This window comes from Aulostomus chinensis, chromosome 1, assembly GCF_037954235.1.
Source record: "Aulostomus chinensis isolate RoL2024-O1b breed Wild chromosome 1, RoL_Achi_v1.0, whole genome shotgun sequence".
In the NCBI taxonomy this organism is placed as follows: Eukaryota; Metazoa; Chordata; class Actinopteri; order Syngnathiformes; family Aulostomidae; genus Aulostomus; species Aulostomus chinensis.
In genome coordinates this window covers 11,631,900-11,657,369 of record NC_141320.1, presented here as the reverse complement: position 1 = coordinate 11,657,369, position 25,470 = coordinate 11,631,900, and the positions used below count along the sequence as shown (strand labels likewise).

The following is a 25,470-nucleotide window of genomic DNA, read 5'->3' as shown; positions in this document are numbered from 1 at the left end:
TAAAGAAGAGGTTCCCCCGGAGCTGCAAGACCCAGAGCCCCCCCACATTAAAGAGGAGTGGAAGGAGCTCTGGACCAGTGAGGAGGGAGGGCAGCTTCAAGGGCAGCAGGAGGCTGATATCACCACATTCCCCTTCACTCTGGTCCCTGTGAAGAGTGAAGGGGACGAAGAGAAACCTCAGTTCCCACAGCTTCACCAGAGTCTAACTGAGGAGAACTTGAAAGAAGAGTCTCTGAGCAGCAGCCCAGTTCATCCACTGAAAACAGAAGCTGATGAAGAAGAGAGTGGAGGACCAGAACCAGAACCAGCCAGCAAGGTAGATCCAGATCCACTTGTACAACCCCAGACTGAAGACCAGATGTCAGACTCTTCTGAAGCTGAGACTGAAGTCAGTGAGGATGAGCGTCCCTTTAGGTGCTCAACATGCAGTGAAGGTTTCAGTGACAGAAGGAGTTTGGATGTACACATGAGAACACACACTGGGGAGAAACCATTTCCCTGCTCAGTTTGTGACAAAAGCTTCTCAGAAAACACACGTCTGATAAGACACATGAGAACTCGCACTGGGGAGAAACCATTCCTCTGCTCAGTTTGTGGCAAAAGATTTTCCTCTATGGGATCCCTGAAAACACACATAAGAACACATACTGGGGAGAAACCATTCCCCTGCTCAGTTTGTGGCAAAAGATTCTCAGAAAAGGGAACTCTGAAAAGACACATGAGAACGCACACTGGGGAGAAACCATTTCCCTGCTCAGTTTGTGGGAAAAGATTCTCACGACAGGCATCTCTGAAAAGACACTTGAGAACGCACACTGGGGTCGAACCTCTTGTCTTGACAGCTCTGAAGCAGACAAGAGTGGGAGATGTAGGTTGAAGGCCAAATAATGACTTTATTTAAACCAATGATACATCAAAGATTAACTCAGTGAGCGATGTCATTGTCAGTGAAGTCTATGGTTGTGGTTGTGTGTGAGTGTAAGGTAAGTGCAAGGAAGAGATGATGGATGAGGAGGAAGAGAGGGAACTAGACAACACGTCCACCACCATGTTGTCGTCCCCTTCACATAGGAAATATCCAAGCAGGATGACTGCAGGAACAGAGACCACCTTACTGGTCTCTGGTTGGGACACTGCAACGAATGAAGGAAGGTGAGTGGATTATGGTCAGTGTAGACAACGTGTCTACATGGAGAACAATGATGAGAACACACAGCTGAGAGACATCAGTCTTGCTGAGTTAGTTAACAAAGCTCCTCAGATCAAGAAAAGATGAGATGACGCAACAGAGAAACTTCCTTTGTCCAAACAGGATGAAGCTGAAATCATGGAGCCACCATTGGACAGGAGGGTGTGAGGGCTGATCTGATTTCTCTGAGGTCACCATCAAAGATCCACTTGGCACCAAGTACTGATCTTTATAATGAAGTATTGATCCTGATCAAACACTGAATAAGTGAACATAATTGAGTGGGTGGAGTCTCTGATGTCAGTGATGTCATCCAGCTGATGGAGAAATATGGGACATCAGCTGGAGCCTCTGGTGAAGTACTTTTAGTAGTAGTACACATGCAGTATACGCTCAGTACCGGCTCGTACACAGTCACAGTGGTCCGGCTCAGGCAGGGTGCTGTGCTGCTGGGCACCACTCAAACAAATACATGGTTCCTATGGGAGGAATTGGTTGGATTTCTGGTGGATCAGGACCAGGACTGAAGTTGGTCCCTGACCGTCCTGGAGGGGCGGCTGTAACACAGGATGAGTTTTCACAGTGAAGGTCTTCTTCTTCTTCTACAGCTGAATTAAAGTGTAAACAGCCTGTTTAGAATTCTTCACAATAAACAATTCAGTTGATGAAGCTTTATATTGAAAGTATTTTATTTTGTAAGGGCTTCAGGTAGTCTGCACTTCCTGCCTCTTGTTATCCTTTTGTCCTTCAGTCAGCAGCAGTGCAGGAGTCACTGAAGATGTAAGTTGCTTTTATAATGTTGCAAACTGACGATGTGAGACTGAGAACCTTTTACTTTGTGTTCAGCAGTGTTAGAACTGTGTTTGCACTCTGAAAATGATTGCTTTAGTTCCTGTTTATTTCAGAAATTAGCATTAAAAGGAGCTAATTGTTAGCTTGTGCTCGGTGGATGTTGGGTTCATATTCAGCTAACTTGGTAAGTGTTGTGAGGAGATGTGTTCATACTGTTCATTCTCAGTGCTTCTCTTGTGTTTACATGGAGAGCCTCTACTTGTATCACCATGTGGTGTTTTACTATTTTGAGTGTGTTATTTTATTATTTTTCTGTTCATCTGATGCCCCACTGGGCATTGGGAGCTAATTAGCAGTATGCAGTGAAACTGGGTTACATTTGGATGCTGTAAAACCAAATCCCTGCAATTTTTTGAAATAATAATAATAATAATAAAACAAGAACAGACCTTAGGTTTGTTTTTGTACCTAAATTTTCCTTTTAGACCTTTAAAGTGAGGAGAAGGATTTAAACTCTATTCTGCATCTCACTGGAAGCCGGTGCAATGAAGCTAACACAGGGTGATGTGGTCTCTCTTCTTAGTTCCTGTCATTACGCAAGCAGCTGCATTCTGGAGCAGCTGCAGGGTCTTTAACCACTTGTTAGTGCAGCCTGATTATAAAGAACTACAATAGTCCAGCCTAGAAGGAACAAATGCATGGAGTTGTAGACAACTGCTGGCCTTCATCCAGCTTTATTGATAAATATAACTGAGTATCATCTGTGTAACAATGGAAATTTATGGACTGTTTTCCAGTAATATGACCTAAAGGAAGCATACATAAAGTGAAGAGTATCGGCCCCAGCACTGAACCTTGAGGAACACCGTGTTTAACTTTGGTTTGTATAGAAGATTTATCATTAACGTCTACAAACTGAAATCAACCTGATGAATACGATTGAAACCACTTTAATGTTCCCTGAATGCCAACTTAGAGTTCAGGTCTGTGTAGCAGGATTTGATGGTCAGCTGTGTCACAGGCAGCACTGAGGTCTAACAGGACCAGGACAGACTCAAAGCCATCATCTGATGAATTAAAGGTGTTAGTCATTTCTACAGTGCTGTCTCTGTGCTGGGCTGGGCTCTAAAACCAGACTGAAACCCTCAAATCAACTCTTGTTATGGAGGAAGTCACTCAGCTAATTAGCAGCTGCTTTCTCCAGGATTTTAGAGAGGAGGGGAGGTTAGCTATCAGTCCATAGTTGGCTAGAACCTCAGGGTCTAGAGGAGGCTTCTGAAGCAGTGGTTTAATGACAGCTCCCTTCAAGGACTGTGGTTCATGTCCTGTTACTACAGACAGAGGAATCAGATTGAATAAAGAGGTGCTCACTGAGGGAAGACTTCCTGAAGCAGCCAAGTAGGAATTTATCTAAGAGACAGGACGAAGGTTCTGATGAGGTCATTGGAAGGTAAAGAGGCACTTCTAAAAGTCTGGCTGTTGAGAAGAGCTGTGTTCAAATGAAAGCAGGAGGTTTGAAATGAATATTTTAATAAAACAGAACAGGAGACTGAAGAGTGATCACTCAAACCCACAGGCTGAATGGGACATCTCTTAAAAATATTGAGCCACTGAGTAAAACCATAGAAGCGCTCCTGTCTAGTCGGTGCTAACAAGTTAGCTGTTGCGTGAGTCCAGCTGTGCTGTCTAGGAATCCTGGTCAAAAGCCTCCACTCATCAAACAGCTGGTGTGTTGGTGGATCTGTGGATCCTGCTGGAAGAAGCAGGGTGGAGCTCTGAATGGTTCCTGTCTCAAAGAGCTTCTCTGTGCAGCTCCCATCAGCTCCTAAAAAAAAAAAAAACCCAGCAGATTCACTGTTGAACGGTGGCATTAAAATGTCTCAAAAGCTGTCCTGTCCACCATTTGTTGGTGCAAAGACATTTAAAAACACCAGTTGAACATTTTCCAAAGTTGCTCTCACTTTCTTTCAAACACCTGGAATGATTTCCTCCAAATCAAAAGAAACTGGTGAAAAAAAAAACAACAAAAACTCCTGGAGAATCAAACTCCAGCCTCTGCTCCAACTGGACTTGGGACTTCAAATGACCCCCATTAAAAGCCTGCCTGCATCCCCATTCACTGACTGTTGTGCTGTGGGTCTCCTGGACAAACATGGCAGGATCCTCTTGATCTCCAGGAGTTTAAGAGGAGCAGCTCTTTTAAAATGGGTTCTGGCTCCATTCAGGTTTAGAGAGCTGAGACTAAAATCACACATGAATGAAAGAGGGAACCCAAGAGAACAAGTCAGCGTGAAAGAGGAGCAGATTTTAAAACTTATCATTTCCACCTCCAGGAGTGAAGCCTCCCAGGACCCAAGAGGCTCCAGCTGGCAGAGCTCTCACTGGTTTCTCCACCACCTCGCTAACCTGAGCTGGAGCATCTGAGAACCAAACAGTGACCCCCTTCACTCCAGAGCCGACTCCACAAACTCTGAGCCCCCACTTTACCCACAGCCAGCAGGCCTCCTCAACACTGCATGACACACATCGACTAAATTGAACACTGAAGCGTCTCATCCAGAGATCTGTCACAGGCGTCTGCTGTGGAGGGTCAATCTGTCCGTCCACATTCAGATCATTAACACAGCGACTCCTAAGCACCAGCAGAGCCTGTTCATCGTCCCTGGGTGGGCTCGAACCACCAGCCTCTCGGTTAACAGCCGAGCGCGCTGACCGATTGCGCCACAGAGACTCTGAGTCCCCTGCTTTTCATGAAGAGTTTTCAGGCTAAATTCAGTTTGTGAGGTCCACACTGCACATTTGAGGGACCATGAAGGACAGAGGAGAGTCTGGCTGTCATGGTGAAAGCCTTCAGCACTAGAACTGAAACAGCCCCACCATCTTAACCCCCCCCCCCAGACCAAACAGGCTTCATCAGAAACAGACCCCCCTCCTAGAACATCCAGAGATCATCAGTCTGATTAATAGAACATGGCAAACAATCAAGAACTTGTTATTGTTTGATCAGAAGCTGAAACAATGTTTCTATGTTTGTCTGTTCTGGTCTGAATGAAAGAGGAGGTTTTCTTGGTCATGTGACGTGGATGAGAGTTCAAATAGAACTTCCTGATTCAACAGGATTTTAGTTTGTTGGGATTTTGTCAAAGACACCAACCAAACCTCTGAGTGGTGCAGATGTCTGCTGCCTCCTCAGAGCAGACTGGAGCTCAGCCTCACTCACCTGTGGGGGCCCCAGCAGAGCCACCGTGTGATGGAGTTTCAGTTTAGGCTCCAAGGTCCTGGATTGAATTGGTGTTTGTGTGTTTTTAGGCCTCCTGGCACCGATGAATGAATGAACCATTGTTCCAGAGGGAGCTGGTGTCAGGTCAGTCCCTGTTTCTACAAGACCTCCTGCTGCAGAGCCACATTGGGAAACATCCATCCATCCATTTTCGTCCACTTATCCATCCATCCATTTTTGGGTTTTGTGTGTGTGTGTGTGTGTGTGGGGGGGGGGGGGGCTGGAGCCTGTCATTGTGAAACGTTTGAAATTCAGCTTCCTGTTCTTGTCACAATCCTGCTCTCCTAAAACAAGGACTGTTCAGTCAATGGTAGAGCAGAGAGGAGCAGAGGAAGCGTGCTGGGACCAGACCCCAGAGGTCGATGGATCGAAACCATCCTCTGCTAGAAAAATAAAAATAAAATGAACCTGCATCTTTAGAAATGTGTGTCTGTTAAAAAGAGGTTCATGAGGATTTTGTCTTCCTCCAGAATCACCAACCATTGTGAGAGTTAACAACAGTCTACTTTCTGACTGAAGCAAAAGTAGACTTCAAAAGGTTCTTCTGATTCAACATAGCAGCTAAATTTCCATTTCTCCACTGATTATTTGTTCAGGTTCATGGGGGGTGGAGCCTATCACAGCTGACATTGGTCGAGGGGCGTGGTTCACCCTGGACAGGTCACCAGTCCATCACAGGACCAACACATAGAGACAGACAACCATTCACACTCACAGTCACACCTACAGTCAATTTAGAGTATCAATCAGCCTCGTCCTCTCTTGATGTCTTTGGACTGTGGGAGGAAGCTGGAGTACCAGAGAGAACCCACACAGGAACAGGAGAACATGGAGACTCACACAGAATGATCCTGTGCTGGAGCCGAGGCTGGAACCCCGGAACCTTCTTGCTGTGAGGAGACAGTGCTGACCACTGCACCACCGTGCTGGATTTTCTGTAACATCAAGTACATCTGAACTGGCACTTGACAGTGACAGCAGGAGAACAAAAATCCCAGTGTGTCATCAACATTTCCTGTCAAATCAATGTTAGAAGCTGTTGAATTTCTGGATCAGAACAAGGAGGAAGGAGCCCCAATGAAAGAGTGATGGTTCTTGATTCTGATTTTGTTCTTCACTCCTACACCAGAGAGTGAAAGTGTGGGCTGGCTGGGAGCAACTGCCTGCTTCAGAGTGGGAGGAGCCTCAGGACTTTCCAGTGAGAGCTGCAAACTTCCACCAGCGCCCAGTGCCAGCAGGTCTTCATGATGGAGCTGAGAAGAACACAACAACACCAGAGCACTGGAGAGGAGCACAACACTTCTTTGCTTCCTGGCCACTCTCATGTCTGTCTGTCCATCTGGAGCTGGGGGGAGGAGCTTCACATGTTTTTCTTTTTTAAAAAGGGAATGACATGACTTCCTCTGTATGTTAGAATATGAACGACTAAAAATGTTCATCCACAGTTTAAAGTTAGAATTAAATTTAAAGTAGAAAACTCTTCCCTCTTCAATCCTGTCACTCAGTGTTGTAAACTGTTTCAAACAAATTCTACTGTTCAACAGTTCAAGTGTTTCTAATGAAGCTGAATGTTCTCCTCTACTTTCCTCAATTGGGTTTCTTTCATGTCCTCCTGACATCAAAGACAGAATTCTAGCTACTGTCAAAGCCCTGATGACATCATCATCATCAATTCTGACTTTGATCTGTGTCTGTCCAGCCGGTCCTGAGTGGATCCAACAGTTTCCCATGGGTGACTCTGTCATGGTCTCTCTCCTGCTGTCTCCAACTCTCAGAGTGCTTCTACTGGTTTCTCTCCATCGTCCCTGTTGCTAGGCAGAGCACTGGTGAGGACTGAGGCCAGTGATGTCATCACCCCCAGCTGAGACCTGCCAGGTGATCCTGCTTCATTCAACTCTGCTGCCTCTGCCACTGCCCTGACTGGTGAGGCTGACAGCAGGTTCTCTCTCATCTAAACTCTCTGTTTACAATGGAGGCTGAAATCCTTGTGATTGGTGGTTCAATCATCAGGTCTGTTGAACTCCCAGGTGCCATCACCTGCTGTCTTCCTGGTGCCAAAGTTGTGGACATTATTGAACGTCTCCAGGACTCATCGATCTCCACCCCTCAGCTCACATCCTGATTATACAGGTGTGTGTGAATGACATCACGAAGAGGCAGCCAATCATACTTCATGACCAGCTTGAGTCTCTTGCTAGTTCAAATCAGAGTCTGGGTAAATTCTGTGTTTTTTCTGGCTCCATCTCTGCTCCTTCCAGAAGCAGGGAGCATTTCAGCCTCTTTCCAGTCTGCATGAATGCTGAAAGGCTTCTGTACTGTTTGGCTTTGCTGTTCCCTGCAGCTTGGACATCAGATTAGAACGAACCACACTCACTAACTCACCTGTTCTTAACCACTGAGAGCTGATTTGGTTAAACATGGAAAAACACTGACTCTCTATGAGGATGTTCTCCTGCCCTGTGTGGGTGGAGCCAAGAAAAAAGACTGTGAGACCCAGAAATCAGGGCTTCTTCTCCTCCATCTTAAGGTGGTCAGACTGAAGTCTCAGCTCTGACTCTGGATCTGTTCTCTGTGTGCCAACATAAATGTGATTGGACCAGAGAAGTTGATGAGTATTTAGTGAACCTTTCCACTGAGGTGGAACCATCCTGGGAAGAAGGAGAGGAAATGAAAGCTTCTCAGTGTAAAGTTTTAATTAAGCTGGCCAGCAGTTGAACCTAGAAGCTTCTGATTTGTAGTCAGACACATTATCCAGTGTGCCACTACCCCTGAGATCACTGTAGTGTGTTCATGTGTACTTGATTTTACAGAAAATCCAAACACTCTGGTGGCATTTTCAGGGGACAATATGGTGCAATGGTTCGTGCTGTTGCCTCACAGCAAGAAGGTTCCAAGTTCTAGTCCCGGCTCCATCACAGGATCTTTCTTTGGGAGTCTGCGTGTTCTCCCTGTTCCTGTGTGGGTTCTCTCTGGTACTCCAGCTTCCTCCCACAGTCCAAAGACATCAAGAGGGGACGAGGCTGATTGATACTCTAAATTGACCGTAGGTGTGACTGTGAGTGTGAATGCTTGTCTGTCTCTATGTGTTGGTCCTGGGATGGACTGGTGACCTGTCCAGGATGAACCCCGCCTCTCATCCATTGTCAGCTGTGATAGGCTACACCCCCCATGAACCACTGCAGATAATCAGTATAGAAATGGAAATTTAGCTGCTATGTTGAATCACAAAAACCTTTTGAAGTAAACTTTTGCTTCAGTCAGAAAGGAGACTGTTATTAACTCACAATGGTTTGTGATTCTGATGTAAGATCAATTTGTTTTCCACCCCTTTTTATCAGATTCACATTTCTAAACTAACAGGTTTATTTTGTTCTTTTCCTTTACCAGAGGACAGTTTTGATCCATCAACCTCTGGGTTCTGGGCCCAGCTCTCTTCCTCTGCTCTTCTCTGCTCTACCATTTATTAAACAGGTCTTGATTTAGGAGAGCAGGACTGAGACAAGAACAGGAATGTGAGTGTTGAAGGTTCACAATGTGGCTCTGAAGCCTCAGCAGGTAAAGATTCATCTCTTATTTCAGAGGTGATTTGAAGAATTCATTGTTGCTGAACTGTTGATGCTTCAATTTCTGGACGTTCACTGGTGGAATGTTTGAGGGTCAGAGGTGAAAAGAGGACAAGTGCACCTGTTGTGTGTGATGGGGCACCAGCATGGAGGAAGTTGTCAAACATTTCCAGCTAAACAGCAGGAAACTTCATGTAAAGAATTAAAATGAATTAATTCAGTGTTTAACTCCCAGGCCTCTGGAATAAAACCCAAGGAACAACTGACCACCTCACCATGACTTCACCCTGATAACCAGGAGGTAACCTGGTAGTCAGAGCAGTGGTGCTCAGGTCTGTGGACTCAGAGGAGGGTTCTTCTTCTGGTCCTGGGTTTGAAGACATCAGCAGCCTTGTTTGAGTCAACTGGGATGTTCCTCTCAATAGACAGCAGCATTAAATCAGAGAGCCTGTCTGCTCCATGGCTCCTCCTGAGCTGGTCCTGGATCAGCTTCAGTTTGGAGAGTCACCGTTACACTGAAGCAGAGGTCACTGGCAGTGCTGTATATACTGGGAGGAGCCTGTGGCTCTGGGTACACTGTGCCCATGTTGTTGGCTTGAAGGCAGCTCAGCGTTACTGCACATTGTTGTTTTGGAGAGTTCAAGATGAGGAGAACACCTCAAGTTCAGGACATTTTCTTCCCAGAGTGATAAAAGCAGCCAACACCTCCAGCACAGAGAGGAGAGACCTGCCACACCTCTCCAGAGACCTGGGACATGATGGCAGTGGTGGGATTTGAACCCACACCTCCTCAGAGACTGGAGCCTAAATCCAGCACCTTAGACTGCTCAGCCACACTACCTCACTGAGCTAGTTAGTGAGTTGGTCTGCTAAAGGCATGTTGAAGAGGAAGTAACAATGGTATCAGACTTATTCTGAAGGGTGACCCCTTCCCTCCACGGTCACAGGAAGTGACGACAGCACCGCTTGAAGAAGCCGGGAAAGAAATGGAAAAAGGACTCAATTTAAACAGAGCCTTTCTACCTCAGCACGCCAAGCTAGCAAACCCCCTTTTGTCTGGTTTGGACAGACAGACAGACAGACAGACTACTTTATTAATCCCTTTTGGACGTTCTGCAAGGGAAATTGCACTCTCCTCAACATACATTCACAGCACTGTTACCATAGATTAGACTAAAAATAGCAAAGAAGAAAAAACAAAGACTATATATCTATCTATCATATATATATATATATATATATATATATATATATATATATATATATATATATATATATATGCATATATACATGTGCGGGTGCCTGTGTGTACCTGGATGGTTATGTATATGTGCATAGTGACAGGAATAATCATAATATTAATTGTTCTTAATTGTTATTATAACAATAATAATGATGATGATATAATATAATAATGATGATGATATAATATAAAACATATAATAAAATAATAATAGCAGTAGTAACAAGAATTATATAATAATAATAAAAAATAATAAAATAATAATGATACTACTACTACTACTACTACTACTAATAATAATAATAATAATAATAATAATGTACAGTCTCTTATATTGCACGAGTGTCCAGTTGTTATTGGGTTAAGCTAATGGTGCTCAGCCCTCTCCAACAGTCCTTCTGTTAGCCCTCCCCCCTCCAGTGAGGAGTTGAACAGTTTAATGGCTCGGGGGATGAAGGAGTTCTTCAGTCTGGTTGTTGTTTAGTGACTGTGGATGAACACACAGGAGAAGTTGAGCATGAATCTGTGTTCCTGTTCACTTGAATACATGCAGGTGTAGCAGGTGGAAATACGACTGTTTATTTTTGTTCTGTTGAACTGTTGACACAACGGTGTCAGATTAAAGCATCTCCACCTTCCAGATGCTGGTCTCCTTCTGGGGTCCTGACTGACCTCCATCTTGTGTTCTGGATCCACCTGAACCCAGCAGCTCCAGATCCCTTCATTCCCTTACAGGGATAGAAAATGGCTGCTGGATGGAAGTCCTCCAACTGTGGCTGTTCTGAAACTCTTCTCCTCAGTCACTCCTGAGTTGACACTGAGATGGAAACTCTGAGTATCAGGTTCAGAACAGCTGATCTGAGTTGGTCCAATCAACTGTGAGTACGTTCACCTTGAGTGTCACACGTGCACAACCAGGACAAAATGACATCATCAATGGAGCCCCGATACCACGAGTCACCATGACAACCAAGAACAAAATAACAAGTTACTTTGAAACAAGACCTTCATATATTTATGATGACATCACCAATATGAGCCTTCCCAGTCTGTCAGGGGGTAGAATTCAGTCAACACCAATGACATCAGTGTCAGAGTTTAGAGATCAAAGACAGACATTAAAGCCTCTCTGATAAAACAAAAATATAGTGAAGTACACTGGAAAAGAATATTGCAGTATGTTAAATATGATGTTTCCATGGAGGGGCAGTTTGACATTTTTATTTTGGATGCATTTATATTTTAGAATCAGAAAGGCAGTGACAGTGACATCATCGAGACAAAACGTGGTGTTACAAAGGTGAGGTGAGCAATTTTAACAGTCAATCCAAAATTTAGGCCTGAAGTTAGAAAATAATATTAGCTAGCTGGCTACGTTAGCTAGTTAACGTTAGCAAGCTGGTGATATTTAGCACCACCAACTAGTTAAACAAGGTCAACAGCTGTTATGATGATGGTCACATGATTTAACCTTCCTCCTGTGGGACCTGTTTTAGGATTTAAATGTATCAAAGAACCACATCAATTTGTTTATTGTATCAAGGATTTTTGACTTTGTCAGGAACCTCTAGTTCAACAAAATAAAAGAAAAAATGTTTTTCACTGAATTATAAAATCATTAGCATTGGTTTAGACCCAGTTATCAAAATAAGATGACAAAGCAACAATCAGAGCCAAACCTGAAGTCAGAAGTGCACTGTCAGCAACACTGCCAGCAGCTCCTCTCCCAGTCATGGGAGCTTCAGGGACTCTCATCAGCCTCGTTCTCCCATCGACCTGCACAACAACATAACAAACAAAGACCATCCTTGATGTGTCTGCATAGAATGCATTTGTGTTGTGGACCCACATCCACCAAGAGTGCAACAGCATCCTCCTCAGCAGCCCTGCCTCAACACCAACCAGAACAGCCACAGCCACAACCCCACTCAGGATCTGGTTCCAGAAGAAAGAGGGTCAGGACTGCCCAAGCAATCAGGACAGCAGGACGGACGGATGGTGCTTCAACTGAAGGAACATCTCTGCAGAGAACACACACAAGTGTCACACATGAATCTAAACACAAACAATCAATCAATCAATCAATCAATCAATATTTCCATGGATAAGGAAGCCTAACAAGGTCACCAAGAGATGGAAACAACTTGGAGGATAGAAAATTGTTTTAGTTTATTTGACAGCTGATTGAAGACGTGGGTCAAAACTGACCGTTAACATAGAGATGGGAACAGGAAGCTGACACAAGAGGAAGGTTCCAGCTCTGAAAAAGGAGTTTGATCAAAATCTTGAACTGACAGTAGAAATATCCTTTTGTATGTTGACCTTTGTTGACAGAAGTCCCTTTAGCTTGGCAGTGACAAGAATGGCTGCTAGCTTGACAAAGAACTGCACAAACCAGGTTCAAGCTGGACTTTGGACCCTGGTATCTGCAACGACTCCATCAACTCCTAATCTAGCAGCTCTGCTGGGTCCAACTATTTTACAGAACATTTGACAGACCTGTGGAGCAGTGAGGACAGACATGAGTTGATCACATGATCCACTGAAGCGCCATTTTACCTGCCACTGAGGTCACCAACATGAGCTGGAGTTGGGAATCTTGAACTGAACCTGGTATCACAGTGACACCTGCTGCTGCAAAATGGAACAGCAACATTTAACCCAAGCACAGGATTGGAGGGAGACTGATGGTCGCTGTTTGGGTTTTTGAAAAACAAAGAGGGCGTGGGTTCAAGCTGGATTCTCAGAGACTATTTCCCCAACCTCTACATTGGAATCTACACTGTCATCCAGTCACATGACTGAAGTCATCAGTCATGTGACTGAAGTCATCCAGTCATGTCAGTGATGTCACTCTGCAGGACTGTAATTACCGTCACATTCTAGAAAAGAATCCAGTCTCCTCATTTCTGGGGCAGTTTTGGTCTTTAAACACTTGACAGTTCCAGGAGATTTAGTCTGGCTCAAGATCTTCAGATCAACACAGGGCAGAAGGCTATGACTCCATTGGATTGTATCGTTGGAGCATTCAGAGATCTGGTGGATCTCAGTAAGAGCTGTATTTATCCACTGAATGATCCTCGTCAATGTGATCCTGATCCTCCATCTCTCAGGCTGACAGAGCAGGAGGACCTGACTGAGAAGAAAGCTGCACTTGAGCAGCTTCAGTCTCTGAGTGACAACACACAGGCAGAAAACCAGAATTTGAGGGAACAAGTTTCTACTCTTGAACGTGAGAATAAAAAAGCAATCCAGGAGCTCCAGAACCTCACTACCGTGGTGGCCAACCTCCAAACGGTCCAGGACAAGAACCAGACTCAGATAGAAGATCTGAACGCAACAGTCCACAGTCTTCAGCGTGAGGGGAGGAAGGTTGATGGACAGAACAATGAGTTCAGAAAAGAGCTGACCCAGGTTCAGTCTCTGAGGGAGAGTGAACAGGTGGAGATGAAATGTCTTGAGGAAGACCTGACTGAGAAGAAAAGTGCACTTGATCAGCTTCAGTCTCTGTGTGACAAGAGATGGACAGAAAACCAGAATATGTGGGGACAGGTTTCTAGTCTTGGACAAGAGAAGATTATTGCATATCAGCTGGTAGAGAACATGTCTGCCATGGTGGGCAACCTTGAATCTGTGAGGGAGGAGAACCAGACTCAGATCAGAGACCTGAACACACAAGTCCACAATCTTCAGCTTGAGGTGAAGATGGTTTACAAGGAGAAGTGTGACCTCAAGTGTGAGCTCAACTCCATCCAGGCAGAGAAGAACAAAATGAGAGAAGAACTCACTGAGAAGAAGACGACTCTTGAACAGCTGAGATCCCAGAGTGAGGAGAGAGAGGCAGAAAATGGATGTTTGAGGAGACGAGTTTCTACTGCATCTCAGGAGACAGAGACCTTCACTGCTGAGTTGGCCCACCTTGAATCAAGGAAGGACCAGGACCCCACAAAGACTGGCAGTCTGAACGGTGAATTTCAGAGTCTTCTATGTGCAGTGACAGCACATATTGATGATTTCATCATTGGGAAATCCTGGGAAATCTTCATGATTTAAAAAGCTGTTTGAAAGAGGAAAATCATGACCTTCAAGCGAAGGTCCAGCAAACTTCTGAAGAGCAAATAGACTCTCCCCTACGTCCAGCCAGAGAAGAGCAAAAAGACTCTCCCCTACGTCCAGCCAGAGAAGAGCAAGCAGACTCTCCCCTACGTCCAGCCAGAGAAGAGCAATCAGACTCTCCCCTACGTCCAGCCAGAGAAGAGCAAACAGACTCTCCCCTACGTCCAGCCAGAGAGGAGCAAACAGACTCTCCCCTACGTCCAGCCAGAGAAGAGCAAACAGACTCTCCCCTACGTCCAGCCAGAGAAGAGCAAACAGACTCTCCACTACGTCCAGCCAGAGAAGAGCAAACAGACTCTCCCCTACGTCCAGCCAGAGAAGAGCAAACAGACTCTCCCCTACGTCCAGCCAGAGAAGAGCAAACAGACTCTCCACTACGTCCAGCCAGAGAACAGCAAACAGACTCTCCCCTACGTCCAGCCAGAGAAGAGCAAACAGACTCTCCCCTACGTTCAGCCAGAGAAGAGCAAAATGACTCTCCCATACGTCCAGCCAGAGAAGAGCAAACAGGCTCTCCCATACGTCCAGCCAGAGAAGAGCAAACAGACTCTCCCATACGTCCAGCCAGAGAAGAGCAAACAGACTCTCCCCTACATCCAGCCAGAGAAGAGCAAACAGACTCTCCCCTACGTCCAGCCAGAGAAGAGCAAACAGACTCTCCCCTACGTCCAGCCAGAGAAGAGCAAGCAGATGCTATCACATGTTCTTCTGCAGAGGAGCGATGGCATTCTGCTGCATGTCCTGCAACTGAAAAGCAGAATGATGGGGGCACCCTGGAGACTGGACCTGCTATGGGTCAAACCAGAGGTCTACTGAGCCGTGTGACATCTGGTGTAGAAGATGCTCTGTTTATGTACATCGTTTTTTTCTTTGTGTGCTTTTCCTCAACTCTGTTTTCTTTGTTTGTTATATATGATGATACCTTGATCACCACAGCAGTTGATCCCAGCTTGATCAGCTGTGTCCTTTGCAGTTTAAAGCACTTTAGTGATACCTGTGGGGTCCCTTATCCTCACTGACCACAGGTATTCAGCCTCAGTTAAGGAGAGTGAACCTTCCAGGTTGCAGCTCCTAGACTCTGGAATGCTCTCCCACTGGACATGAGGACGCTGTGGACGCCTTCAGAAAGAAGCTAAAGACCCATTTGTTTCGTAATATTATTGTTCATGATGGAATCGTCCCTCTGTACTTGCCCACACAGGTCAAGAGGTCAAATGATTCCTTGTTTAAAACAGCTCTTCATCACATGGATGTGCATCCCAACAGTCAGAGTTCACCGATACTCCTATTCCCTCCAGTGGGAGGCACTAGGAGTGACTGATGAGGGTCAGGGGGGATCAGGCTAGTCCAGATAGTGGGTCTGTATGAGGTTGTTAGGGAGGGATAAGGTAGTTGCAGAGTTCAGGCTGTAGTTGTGCTCCAACAGTTGAGACAGGGCAGGATAAAAAATGACACCCTGATGGCGTTAGGAGTGATTCTTACAAGAACCAATCAATAAAAGTGGGTGGTGACCTGCTCATGTGACGCTTGTGTTGATGATTACTGGGTCTCCTCCATGCTCGTTTATCATAAATGAATCCCTCTAAGTAAAACACCTGATGTCTCCTGAGTTGTTTCACAAAATATTTGTGTGTGTGTGTGTGTGTGTGTGTGTGTGTGTGTGTGTGTGTGGGCAATAACTACAAGTTATCTATGTATAGATCAAAAAATTATGAATCAGTTGGATACATTGACAGTGGAAGTTCAGGTTTCCTGTAATTCAGTTTGCAGACAACACAGAAAACTGCCCCTGACCCCTCCCCTCATTCTGGAGGCTTTAACATGAAAATGAAAATGCTGACAGACACAAATGCAAATCAGGGTATTTGACCAGAGGTGACATATCTTTTCATACTTTTCTTGTTATATTTGTTATATATGTTCTGTATGGTTATATTTGTTATGGTTGTTATGGAGTTTATGGTTATTATCTCTGTTTCTTGTGTCTTTGTCTTTGTTGTCCTCCCCTTCGTCCTTCCTGGATTTTTGACCTTGGTTGCAGGAAGCCTGTGACCTCAACTCCTTTTTCTGTGTTGCTGAACGTAGAGCCTTGCTTCATTGTGCTAGCTAAAGTGTGATCCTCCCTGCTAATTCCTTATTTCATTGACTAATTACCCACCAAAAATTAATACCTACTTGCTTTATTTGGCTGAAGTTTAAAAGACCATCATTCTGGCAGCAACAGTCTTTCTGCCTTGTAAAAACGCTAAGCTAACGATGGCTTCTCCCTCTTGTTCTCCTCTCTCCTGCTCAGGGTGCCACATCTTTTGTTCCTCCTCTGCCTCCTTTAGTGATACTGATAAGTGTGTTAAATGTAGTTTTTTGTTGTGTTGGAGGTGAGGCTTAGCGAGGTTGAATTGGACCTGCAGCGGCTCTGCACCAAAAGCTGCGAGAGCTAGCCAACCCTCACTAGCTGGTGCAGACCAACTTAGCTTAGCTCCTAGCTTAGGCCCAACTAGCGCTCCCCCAGAAGCTCCCAAGCATCTGGGAGAGCGCCAAGAAAAGTTGGGCCTAAACTAGGATGTGCTTGCTCATGAAGAATTGTTGGGTGTAAATTAATTTAAGGAGTGTTGAACTGGACCTGTTCTACTTGTAAAGTGTAACTTTTGTTATTTGGTGCTTTACAGGGTGATGACTTGACTTCATTGCAGCTTTGACCTGAGCAGGTGTTCATTCACATCTCAGTAACAGGGGACACTTTATAACACCAGTGGACAAACATCAGCATTCATCACCCAGCAGCTCCTCTGATCAACAGAACAAGCTAAAGTATTCTGGAGAATGAGGGCATCGATCCCTCTACCTCTCACATGCTCAGCGAGCGCTCTACCATTTGAGCTAATTCCCCTGTTAAGGAGCACAGCAGATGATGCAGCTTGACCTTCATGGTTGAATGAGCGTCACCAGTTGAAGCTTCTCTGGTTGACCAATGTAATGGAGACCAAGGGTTCCATGACATCAATGATTAATTGAAGGTAGCATTTGTCTTGGTATTAACAGTTTATGTAAATTAGAGGCACACACACATGGTAATGGTGAGGTTTATTGAATCAGCAAACAAGTGAAACATTTTCTATGCCATGTGTTCCAGGGAGGGACCTGGGAAGCACAGGGGGACCGGCCATCCTGCCTGTGGAAAATGAAGACCCCAGTGTCAGTCAGTGGGAATCACTGTGCAAGGCCTGGTATTTAGTGTTTATCAAGTTTGTCTCATGTAAATGTGGCAGTTTCAGTCGTCACGTCAGTCCTCACCTCTTCCTGGTGGTTTCCTTAAAGGGGGTGGAGCCAAAAGGGGAGAGCGGCCCAAGGAAGCTCCTTAAGAGCTGTAGGTGCAAACCTTTGCTCCCAGATGGGGGAGGGGGTACAATCACAGGCAAGGTTCATTGAATGATTATGTGGATGTATGATTGAGTTGGTGTAGTAGTCTGGAATCATGTATATATTTAGTCAGGTTAAGTTGTTGAGATGGTGCTGGTTTGATGTAAATATTGATTGTGGAGCATGGTTGTGGTCTCACCTCCACTCTATGGGCCATCCATCGTCATCTTCTGCTAATTCCTTACTAGTAAGGGTCATGGGGGGGGGGGGGCTGGAGCCTATCCCAGCATCTACAGGCGAGAGGCGGTGTTCACCCTGGACAGGTTGCCAGTCCATCGCAGGGCCAACACACAGAGACGAACAAACATTCACACTCATACCTACGGTCAATTTAGAGTATCAATCAGCCTCGTCCCCAAATTGCATGTCTTTGGACTGTGGTAGGAAGCCGGAGTATCAGAGAGGACGCACGCAGGCCCGGGGAGAACATGGAGACTCCACACAGAAAGATCCCGCGCCCGAGCCAGGACTCGAACCCGGAACCTTCTTGCTGTGAGGCCACAGTGCTGACCACTGCACCACCGTGCAGCCCCGCTATGGGCTGGTCTGTCTAATTTCCTGCAGCCAGGAGGGAATTAAAGGCAGTCAGGGGTTTTTAATGTAAGTTGATGGTGTCTCATGCAATCTCTTTCAATACTTTTTAAGTAAGTTTAAGTGAAGAAAAACATCGGTTAGTCAGTAGGACTCTGTGTGTGTGTGTGTGTGTGTGTGTTTGTGTGTGTGTGTTTCCATGCAGACTTTTCCTTGTGACAACCGATTTGATTTGGAAACCATCTCATCTAAATCTCCTCTCCAAAAACCCTCTTCTTCAACTTTGTACCCAAGTTGTCTCCTCATCAGGCACCACAGTATCCAGTAGGTTCAGTTAAAACAGTCATCAGTGATTAATGTTCATGTTCAATGATGAGGTTTTGATTTATTCTTCCAGAATCATCTGAAGAAACCCTCCTCAACACTGTGAAGCCTTCATCTGACAGGAGGAGTTTCTTTTCCCAGTGATTCCACTGACAGTGAAAAGCTTCGTTCATCAGACTGGTCTGATAGGATCAACTACTGTTTGCTCTGGAGTGCAAACAGCAACCTGTCAGGAAACATTAGTCAGATCAAAGCCAAGATTAAAGCAAGAGCCTCCAGATCAAAGTCAGAATTGATGATGACGTCATCAGGGGGCTTTGATAGTATATTTATTTGTACCTAGAATTCTGTCTTTGATCTCAGGAGGACATGAAAGAAACCCAATTGAGGAAAGCAGAGGAGAACATTCAGCTTCATTAGAAACACTTGAACTGTTGAACAGTAGAATTTGTTAGAAACAGTTTACAACACTGAGTGACAGGATTGAAGAGGGAAGGTTTTTGTATTTTCAGTTTAATTCTAACTTTAAACTGGGCATGAACATTTTTAGTCGTTCATATTCTAATATACAGAGGAAGTCATGACATTCCCTTTTTTTAACCTGTCCTGTTCAGGAAATGGAAATGGAAATTTAGCTGCTATGTTGAATCAGAAAAACCTTCTGAAGTCTACTTTTGTTTCAGTCAGAAAGTGGACTGTTGTTAACTCTCACAATGGTTGGTGATTGTGGAGGAAGAAAGAATCCTTATGAACCTCTTTTTAACAGACACACATTTCTAAAGATGCAGGTTCATTTTATTTTTCTTCTTCTAGCAGAGGATGGTTTCGATCCATCGACCTCTGGGTTATGGGCCCAGCACGCTTCCTCTGCGACACTCTGCTCTACCATTGACGGAACAGTCCTTGTTTTAGGAGAGCATTATCTGTCTTTGTCTCTGCCCTGCTCTCCTGCTCTCTTTCCCCTCAGTTAGTCCTTGACATGATCCATGCTCTACAGCTCTGCGGGTGGAATGAAGACCTGCGTCTGCTCTGCCCGTGCCGTCCTTTGTCTAAACCTAAATTGTTTGACCCACCTGTATAATGATCGGACTCGCTCCCGCTGAGCGCGCCAGGCGCTGCAGACAACACAACCAAACTGGCCCCGATCAGGATTTGACAGGCCGAAACATGCCCTCAAAACACCAAGAATAATATCCACCACCTTCTGAACGGGGCCTGACCCGTCTCCTGCATCAGGGGCCGCCGCAGTCGCGCCTCAGCTGTTCAACAGCTGTTCACCCTAACACTCAATGAGACAAAGACATGAGACAAAGACAAAGACACTCAATGAGACAAAGACAAAGACACACACACACACACACAATGGAGCGAGTCCGATCATTATAAAGGTGGGTCAAACAATTTAGGTTGAGACGAAGGACGGCACGGGCAGAGCAGACGCAGGTCTTCATTCCACCTGCAGAGCTGTAGAGCATGGATCATGTCAAGGACTAAGTGAGGGGAAAGAGAGCAGGAGAGCAGGGCAGAGACAAAGACAGATAATGCTCTTCTACAACAAGGACTGTTCAGTCAATGGTAGAGCAGAGTGGCGCAGAGGAAGCGTGCTGGGCCCATAACCCAGAGGTCGATGGATCGAAACCATCCTCTGCTAGAAGAAGAAAAATAAAATGAACCAGTGTCTTCAGAAATGTGTGTCTGTTAAAAAGAGGTTCATAAGGACTTTTTCTTCCTCCACAATCACCAACCATTGTGAGAGTTAACAACAGTCCACTTCTCACACACACAAACACACAGAGTCCTACTGACTAACCCATGTTTTTCTTCACTTAAACCACCACTGGAGTATTGAAAGAGATGGCATGAGACACCATCAACTTAAATTAAAAACCCCTGACTGCCTTTAATTCCCTCCTGGCTGCAGGAAATTAGACAGACCAGCCCCTAGAGTGGGGCTGCACGGTGGTGCCGTGGTTAGCACTGTGCCCTCACAGCAAGAAGGTTCCGGGTTCGAGTCCTGGCTCGGGCGCGGGATCTTTCTGTGTGGAGTCTCCATGTTCTCCCCGTCCCTGCGTGCGTCCTCTCTGATACTCCAGCTTCCTCCCACAGTCCAAAGACATGCAATTTGGGGACGAGGCTGATTGGATTCTCTAAATTGACCGTAGATGTGATTGTGAATGGTTGTTTGTCTCTGTGTGTTGGCCCTGCCATGGACTGGCGACCTGTCCAGGGTGAACACCGCCTCTCGCCCGTAGATGCTGGGATAGGCTCCAGCCCCCCCGCGACCCTTACTCGTAAGGAATAAGCAGAAGATGACGATGGATGGCCCATAGAGTGGAGGTGAGACCACAACCATGCTCCACAATATTTGAGACAAAAAAAATATTTACATCAAACCAGCACCATCTCAATAACATAACCTGACGAAATATATACATGATTCCAGACTACTACACCAACTCAATCATACATCCACATAATCACTCGAATGAACCTTGCCTGTGATTGTACCCCCTCCCCCATCTGGGAGCAAAGGTTTGCACCTACAGCTCTTAAGGAGCTTCCTTGGGCCACTCTCCCCTTTTGGCTCCACCCCCTTTAAGGAAACCACCAGGAAGAGGTGAGGACTGACGTGACGACTGAAACTGCCACATTTACATGAGACAAACTAGATCAACACTAAATACCAGGCCTTGCACAGTGATTACCACTGACTGACACTGGGGTCTTCATTTTCCACAGGCAGGATGGCCGGTCCCCCTGTGCTTCCCAGGTCCCTCCCTGGAACACATGGCATCGAAAATGTTTCACATGTTTGCTGATTCAATAAACCTTACCATTAAAATGTGTGTGTGCCTCTAATTTACATAAACTGTTAATACCAAGACAAATGCTACCTTCAATTAATCATTGATGTCATGGAACCCTTGGTCTCCATTACATTGGTCAACCAGAGAAGCTTCAACTGGTGACGCTCATTCAACCATGAAGGTCAAGCTGCATCATCTGCTGTGCTCCTTAACAGGGGAATTAGCTCAAATGGTAGAGCGCTCGCTTAGCATGTGAGAGGTAGAGGGATCGATGCCCTCATTCTCCAGAATACTTTAGCTTGTTCTGTTGATCAGAGGAGCTGCTGGGTGATGAATGCTGATGTTTGTCCACTGGTGTGATAAAGTGTCCCCTGTTACTGAGATGTGAATAAACACCTGCTCAGTTCAAAGCTGCAATGAAGTCAAGTCATAACCCTGTAAAGCACCAAATAACAAAAGTTACACTTTACAAGTAGAAAAGGTCCAGTTCCACACTCCTTAAATGAATTTACACCCAACTATTCTTCATGAGCAAGCACATCCTAGCTTAGGCCCAACTTTTCTTGGCGCTCTCCCAGATGCTTGGGAGCTGCTGGGGAAGCGCTAGTTGGGCCTAAGCTAGGAGCTAAGCTAAGGTGGTCTGCACCAGCTAATGAGGGCTGGCTAGCTCTTGCAGCTTTTGGTGCAGAGCCGCTGCAGGTCCAATTCAACATCGCTAAGCCTCACCGCCAACACAACAAGAAAACTACATTTAACACACTTATCAGTATCACTAAAGGAGGCAGAGGAGGAACAAAACATGTGGCACCCTGAGCAGGAGAGAGGAGAACAAGAGGGAGAAGCCATCGTTAGCTTAGCGTGTTTACAAGGCACAAAGACTGTTGCTACAAGAATGATGGTCTTTTAAACTTCAGCCAAATAAAGCAATTAGGGATTAATTTTTGGTGGGTAATTAGTCAACGAAATAAGGAATTAGCAGGGAGGATCACACTTTAGCGAGCACAATGAAGCAAGGCTCTACGTTCAGCTACACAGAAAAAGGAGTTGAGGTCACACGCTTCCTGCAACCAAGGTCAAAAATCCAGGACGGACGAAGGGGAGGATGACAAAGACAAAGACACAAGAAACAGAGATAATAACCATAAACTCCAAAACAACCATAACACATATTGCCCACACACACACACACATACACACACACATTTTGTGAAACAACTCAGGAGTTATCAGGTGTTTTACTCAGAGGGATTCATTCATGATAAATGAGCATGGAGGAGACGCAGTAATCATCAACACAAGCGTCACATGAGCAGGTCACCACCCACTTTTATGGATTGGTTCTTGTAAGAATCACTCCTAACGCCATCAGGAGGTCATTTTTGTCCTGCCCTGTCTCAACTGTTGGAGCACAACTACAGCCTGAACTCTGCCACTACCTTATCCCTCCCTAACATCCTCGTACAGACCCACTATCTGGACTAGCCTGACCCCCCTGACCCTCATCAGTCACTCGTTGTGCCTCACACTGGAGGGAATAGGAGCGTCTGTGAGCTCTGACTGTTGGGATGCACATCCATGTGATGAAGAGCTGTTTTAAAGAGGGAATCATTTGACCTCTTGACCTGTGTGGGCAGGTACAGAGGGACAATTCCATCATGAACAATAATATTACTAAACAAATGGGTCTTTAGCTTCTTTCTGAAGGTGTCCTCAGCGTCCTCATGTCCAGTGGGAGAGCGTTCCAGAGTCTAGGAGCTGCAACCTGGAACGTTCACTCTCCTTCAGTGAGGCTGAATCCCTGTGGTCAGGGAGGATAAGGGACCCCACAGGTATCACTAAAGTGCTTTAGACTGCAAAGCACTCAGCTAATCAAGCTGGGATCAACTGCTGTGGTGATCAAGGTATCAACATATATAACAAACAAAGAAAACAAAGTTGAGGAAAAGCACACAAAGAAAAAACTATGAACATGAACAGAGCATCTTCTACACCAGATGTCACACGGCTCAGCAGACCTCTGGTTTGACCCGCAGCAGGTCCAGTCTCCAGGGTGCCCCCATCATTCTGCTTTTCAGTCGCAGGACATGCAGCAGAATCCCATGGCTCCTCTGCAGAAGAACATGTGAGAGCGTCTGCTTGCTCTTCTCTGGCTGGACGTAGGGGAGAGTCTGCTTGCTCTTCTCTGGCTGGACGTAGGGGAGAGTCTGTTTGCTCTTCAGAAGTTTGCTGGACCTTCGCTTGAAGGTCATGATTTTCCTCTTTCAAACAGCTTTTTAAATCATGAAGATTTCCCAGGATTTCCCAATGAGCACTGCTCCTTTTCTTCTTTTGTGTTCTCACTGCACATAGAAGACTCTGAACTTCACCTTTCAGACTGCCAGTCTTTGTGGGGTCCTGGTCCTTCCTTGATTCAAGGTGGGCCAACTCAGCAGTGAAGGTCTCTGTCTCCTGAGATGCAGTAGAAACTCGTCTCCTCAAACATCCATTTTCTTCCTCTCTCTCCTCACTCTGGGACCTCAGCTGTTCAAGAGTCGTCTTCTTCTCAGTGAGTTCTTCTCTCATTTTGTTCTTCTCTGCCTGGATGGAGTTGAGCTCACACTTGAGGTCACACTTCTCCTTGTAAACCATCTTCACCTCAAGCTGAAGATTGTGGACTTGTGTGTTCAGGTCTCTGATCTGAGTCTGATTCTCCTCCCTCACAGATTCAAGGTTGCCCACCATGGCAGACATGTTCTCTACCAGCTGATATGCAATGATCTTCTCTTGTCCAAGACTAGAAACCTGTCCCCACAAATTCTGGTTTTCTGTCCATCTCTTGTCACACAGAGAATGAAGCTGATCAAGAGCACTTTTCTTCTCAGTCAGGTCTTCCTCAAGACATTTCATCTCCACCTGTTCACTCTCCCTCAGAGACTGAACCTGGGTCAGTTCTTTTCTGAGCTCATTGTTCTCTCCATCAACCTTCCTCCCCTCACACTGAAGACTGTGGACTGTTGCGTTCAGATCTTCTATCTGAGTCTGGTTCTTGTCCTGGACCGTTTGGAGGTTGGCCACCACAGCAGTGAGGTTCTGTAGCTCCTGGATTGCTCTTTTATTCTCACGTTCAAGAGTAGAAACTTGTTCCCTCAAATTCTGGTTTTCTGCCTGTGTGTTGTCACTCAGAGACTGAAGCTGCTCAAGGGCAGCTTTCTTCTCAGTCAGGTCCTCCTGCTCTGTCAGCCTTAGAGATGGAGGAGCAGGATCACATTGACCAGGATCATTCAGTGGATAAATACAGCTCCTACTGAGATCCACCAGATCTCTGAATGCTCCAACTATACAATCCAATGGAGTCATAGCCTTCTGTCCTGGGTTGATCTGAAGATCTTGAGCCAGACTAAATCTCCTGGAACTGTCAAGTGTTTAAAGACCAAAACTGCCTCATAAAAGTGGAGTCTGGATTCTTTTCTAGAATGTGACGGCAATTACAGTCCTGCTGAGTGACATCACTGACATGACTGGATGACTTCAGTCACATGACTGGATGACAGCGTAGATGCCAATGTAGAGGTTGGGGAAATAGTCTCTGAGAATCCAGCTTGAAGCCACGCCCTCCTTGTCCTTCTAAAACCCAAACAGCGACCATCAGTCTCCCTCCAATCCTGTACTTGGGTTCAATGTTGCTGTTCCATTTTGCAGCAGTAGGTGTCGCTGTGATACCAGGTTCAGTTCAAGATTCCCAACTCCAGTTCATGTTGGTGACCTCAGTGGCAGGTAAAATGGTGCTTCAGTGGATCATGTGATCAACTCATGTCTGTCCTCACTGCTCCACAGGTCTGTCAAATGTTCTGTAAAATAGTTGGACCCAGCAGAGCTGCTAGATTAGGAGTTGATGGAGTCGTTGCAGATACCAGGGTCCAAAGTCCAGCTTGAACCTGGTTTGTGCAGTTCTTTGTCAAGCTAGCAGCCATTCTTGTCACTGCCAAGCCAAAGTGACTTCTGTCAACAAAGGTCAACATACAAAAGGATATTTCTGCTGTCAGTTCAAGATTTTGATCAAACTCCTTTTTCAGAGCTGGAACCTTCCTCTTGTGTCAGCTTTCTGTTCCCATCTCTATGTTAACGGTCAGTTTTGACCCACGTCTTCAATCAGCTGTCAAATAAACTAAAACAATTTTCTATCCTCCAAGTTGTTTCCATCTCTTGGTGACCTTGTTAGGCTTCCTTAT

At 45.6% G+C, this 25,470-nt stretch overlaps 2 non-coding genes across 2 annotated transcripts; one reads left to right on the top strand and one right to left on the bottom strand.

The window, feature by feature from the left end:
• Nucleotides 1–4,638: 4,638 nt before the first annotated feature.
• trnan-guu (transfer RNA asparagine (anticodon GUU)) lies at nt 4,639–4,712 on the bottom strand. Its single transcript has one exon. It is a non-coding gene; the product is annotated as a tRNA-Asn (tRNA).
• Nucleotides 4,713–20,034: 15,322 nt separating this feature from the next.
• On the top strand, nt 20,035–20,106 carry trnam-cau (transfer RNA methionine (anticodon CAU)). Its single transcript has one exon. It is a non-coding gene; the product is annotated as a tRNA-Met (tRNA).
• Nucleotides 20,107–25,470: the final 5,364 nt, after the last annotated feature.